Source organism: Palaemon carinicauda, chromosome 23 (assembly GCF_036898095.1).
Source record: "Palaemon carinicauda isolate YSFRI2023 chromosome 23, ASM3689809v2, whole genome shotgun sequence".
NCBI lineage: Eukaryota > Metazoa > Arthropoda > Malacostraca > Decapoda > Palaemonidae > Palaemon > Palaemon carinicauda.
In genome coordinates this window covers 13,122,306-13,127,305 of record NC_090747.1, presented here as the reverse complement: position 1 = coordinate 13,127,305, position 5,000 = coordinate 13,122,306, and the positions used below count along the sequence as shown (strand labels likewise).

General features: G+C 34.2%; 1 pseudogene; it reads right to left on the bottom strand.

Annotated features, from left to right (window-relative positions):
- Positions 1–3,025: 3,025 nt before the first annotated feature.
- LOC137617430 (uncharacterized) lies at positions 3,026–4,548 on the bottom strand (annotated as a pseudogene).
- Positions 4,549–5,000: the final 452 nt, after the last annotated feature.

The following is a 5,000-nucleotide window of genomic DNA, read 5'->3' as shown; positions in this document are numbered from 1 at the left end:
CCAGGTTATAGCTTGGCTAGAAATAGTAATAATAGTAATTAAATGAGATCACTATCCCATTTACCAAATGAGAATATTAGCAGTCAAATCGCAAACTATTTCTTCTGAATATTTACAGTATAAAACGTAATCAAGCGTATAATACGAGTTGATTTTAGGAATCGGATATTCGTATAAAGATTACTCTCGCGATTAATGTCAGTAAGCAATGCACCCATTTGCAATATAGATGAGTTCAAACTATTTTTTTCTTATATTAGTATATTAATATTTCACGTTCATCTGTATATTATATAAATACATAATTTTACATACAAAACTTCATTAAGACTATGGTTGTCCTACCTGGCAATAATTGCAAACATTGAGTTGAATTGAGAAATCGGTATCCATTAATTTTCTCTAGTATTCCAATGTAGATATTTTCTTACTTACAATATCTGATTATTTTGACCATCTTTATATATTTCTCATCTACTATGCTTTAAAAATGCTATCAGATAAATAAGTGATAGTTCCCTTATCATCGTCATTACGATCATTTCCAGATAAATTATATTTAGGAATGTCATTATGATTATGTCATTAAGGCCCGAGTTTGTTCAGAAATAGTGATCATCCCTTTTCATCGTGTTTTTTTTTTGTTTTTTTTGTTTTTTTTTTTTTTTCACCTACTCCTAGATCCTAATGCACTGGTTTCGGTCTATTGTTTCCTTTCCCTTCTTTCTTCGCTGTTCAACTTTTGTGACGCGATTTCGCTCCCCGCCACCTTTTCATTTATTGTTTCAAAAAAGAAAGTATTGATAATATATTAGGCTGGAAGTCTGAGAATTAAAATATAATTACTAATGTATTTTTAACGAATTTAAATCAGATGAAAAGGAACATAGGAAAAGGGTAATAAATTCAAACTATTTATACCCTGACACTATTCAAAGAGGAGGTGGCATTGATATATAGTAATTAAAGGACAAGAAAACGTCCTACAGACTGGCCACACTTACATATGACCAAAGCCTATGGTCCTCTCCACTAGGTAGAAATAAGGAGGGCCAGGCAACGGCAGCAGATGATTTACAGGGCCCTAAAATATCCTATCCCTAGTCCACAATAGGGTGAGAAACTATCAAGTTTCTGTAGGTCTCTAACTTCGGATAAACAGATTAAGATACTAAGGCGTTTACAATAGGCTGCGATGAATGTATTCTGGAAAGTTTTCACCTGATTATATCTGCCGATGATGTTGGATGGAGGATTTGAAGTGTACCTTTACCTGTATATCGGTAATGTTTCCAAATCTTACAGAATTTAATATTGAGAGATAAAATATGAACCCAATCCGAGTTCCTTCATTATTCAGATTGTTACTCTTAAATTTTTTAAGGGACCGGTCTTCAAAAATTGACTTGGTTCACAAAAACACATGATAACGTAGTGAAAATTTTATTTTAAAGAACTCTTTTCACCAGGAAACTTCTCCTAGCTGCTGAAGGGAAAATTTGCAAAATAAAAAAAAAATAAAGAGAGAAAATGCCTTTTTTATGCATCCACAAAAAAGCCTACTGCTAAATAAATATCATAGATAAAATACTTACTTAAGTCTCATTCAATAGCTAAAAAGTCTGTCAATACTTCCATCAGTTAAAATTAAGCACTTTAGATGGTTGAAGTTATTATTTTTGCATTAAAATTTGCATTGAAATTTTCTTACGTAAATATTTCAATATTAATTAAGGAAAAAAGTAACATTGCCAAAGATTGAACTGATGAACCGATAGATCTTTTAGAGACAAATATCAAGACAAAAAAAAATTCTAAAGGAAAATAACTTACTTTTGAGAAAAAGGCATTTAAAGTTTGACATCCCGCGGCGACTAGTATGGTCCGTCAGGATAACTCTTGTCCATCTTTATCTTCCCTCTTGCTTTTTTTCAGTTGGCACATCCATTCTCTTGTCTTGTTTTTCTAGACACTTGAGCAAATGTTCTGTAAAGAGCCATCGTATGACATATCTATATTTACAATCCCAATGTCTCCCAAACATTCAGGATAGTAAACAACAGTCATACCATGAATCCCTTTATTCATCACTCATGAATAATTGTCTTTATTATTATAAAAAACAACGTCTTTACATTTGTACAAAACATTCTTACTCGTGTGTCTATATGTCTTTCCATAATAATTGACTTTATATCTATTTTTCACATCATTTAAGACAGGCTGCATTATTAGCAATATCTACTAAGTGCTAAGTGGTTTCTCTAAAGAAAATATTTTCTATATTGAAGACATCTTTTTCTGTTTTCTGTATGACATATTTTCTTCGCATAGCATTGTTAGAGGACGGTGTTGTAGGTGGGGATTGGCTGGTCAAGGCCCGAGGGTACTTGAGTATCAGCTGGTGGTATTGTAATGGCCGACATTGTTCTCCCTTCTCGTTTCCTTCTCATAACTTCTCTTGCTTTTTAGGCATTTTCAGTCCTCTTCATGATGATGTCTTTCTTCCTCAGCATTGCAGAAACACTTGGAGTGTAGAGCACACAGCACCAAGTAAAGAAATGCCCAATAAAGGGTGACAGCTACAGACGACACACAAGAAATGTCACGGGCAGACGACACAAAAAATTATTACTATGAAAGCTGGATAAGCACTGCCGTCCTACGCAGTGTTGCCATCAATAAATTTTAATTCCCGCTAGACAAAACCCTAAAAACCGCTAGATTTGTGCTTCGTCCCGCTAGATTTACAAGATGTTCTACCGAGCTTAAAAAAAATCAACACTAAGCTGTATGCACCTTCTGTGTGTGTGTGTCCGTGTGTGTGTGTGTGTGTGTGTGTGTGTGTGTAAACTTATATATAGTCTATACCTCTGTATCAACATCTATATCTATCAATAAAAGCACACACACACATAATGCACATGAATATTGCCCTTTGATGTTAAACAAATATGAGAATAAATTTTATATGGAACTCGATACTTAATGTATAGACAGATTCATTCAATGTTTACCTTTATTATTAAATAAGAAAAAACAGCATATCCTCGTGGTCCTCGAATGATTCTGGCTCCTCCTGTCCCTCATCCTCCTCGTGAACTGCTGCAACTGCTTGCGATGTTCCCTCAGTGGGAGTGATGTATGTCTGTTTGGTTCCAATCATGTTCAAAACATCTAGAGGTATTTCATAATTAAAGCAGGTTTTTGCATGTCTTTTTAGCCCCGAATGGATCCCAAGAATAGTATTCATCATATTCGTCTGCATTCTATTTCTTATCTAATTTTTCACAAGATTCATCTGGCTAAAAATTCTTTCAACCTCTGCATTTGAATGGGGTAGTACCAAGACAGATATTGGAAATCTCGCCAATTCCTTAAATGGGCTACTATTAGACGAATCTCTATACTTGAAAACTTCATTCCAAAACTTAACAGTTTGACCAACTTGTTCCCATTTGATTAGAGTTAGGTCCTTCCACTGGTTATCAATGACCGTAATTTCAGTAGGGTAAACTTTTAATAGCTCCATTAATAGAATCAGAGAACCTTTAACAACACTATGAGCATTTTTAACTGATAGCAACGACATGTTTCAGAATTTCTATTTCTTTCTCAAACTGATAACCAAGGTATGGCTTGGGGTCTAGAAACTCGCTAATGTTACCTTCCAAAGGGTCAACTTTTGCAGTTGGCAATACAACTTTATTCACTAAGGATTTTAAAACCATCAAAAGGTCATCAAGAAGTTTTGTTGGATCAGATTCGTTTGACTCAAATGCCTTGTTAACTCTTTGGATGTCTTTCAATACTGGTAATAGAAACTTAACAAAAGCCAGATTCTGACCATCATTATACATTTCATAAAGCATCTGAGCCATAAAACATTTTTCTTTATTACTTACAATGTCAAAGTGGGTTTTAAGTTCTAACCACTGATCATGGATTCTCTCTACAGCAGTTGCAATTGAAAGCCATCTGGTTTGGCATGATTGTACAATTTTCAATGGATCATGATTTTCATTGATTAGATTATAAATCTTCTGGTAGGCTGCCTGACGCAATGATGATCGGGAAAACCAGTTGTAGGTTTCACTAATAATATAGTCCAAATTTCTTGGAAGAGTCTCTGTTGCAGCAGCATACACAGCGTACCAAAACAAGATTAGGGACCTCCACCTTCATCTGTTCATAAACGCCATTATTCACACCTATCATAACACTCGCATTGTCTGTTCCAAGGCCTTTCAGATTCTTGATATTCAGTCCAAAATCATGCGAAGTCTCTTTTAAGGCAGTCACAATCCCACTTGCATTGCATACTTCTAATTTTGTTAAGCTTAGAAAAGTAGACGCTATCTGGCCTCTTATTTAGTCATGGTAAATTATTGCTATACCAAGATATTTATTAATGCTAATATCTGTTGATTCATCTATCAGTAAACTGAAAGTACTATCACCAACTGAATTCTTTAGGTCACTCATAAAATGAGGATACAAAACATTCTTTAAGATAGCACTACGCTTTGATCTCTTAATCGATGTCATTGATGCTATTTTACTATCAGTGAAGCATGCTGCAGAGCATACTAGCGTAGGACTCCTAGTATGCTCTGCAGCCTCTGTTCTACCATCACAGCAACTTGGATGAGTTGCTAAGCATTTCTTTTATTTACAACATGTATATATGCGTATCATTCCTTGTATATTTACATCATACGGTTTATAACCCAATAAAATGAAAATCAAAGCATGATAGTAAAAATAATTACTTTTTTTTGGCAAAATATTCCAGAAAAATAGTTAGAATCCAGATTCATATATGAAACTTCGGGAAAGGGTTGCCATAACAATGAGGCATTTGACGTTATATGCACTGAAAATAGAATTATTTCAAAAATTTCTCGTCATTCAATTGATAAGAATTGAATGTCCATACGTATATTAATGTGTTGAAAAAATGGTAAACATCTGAACAAATGTCATGAAAACCCAGCGAA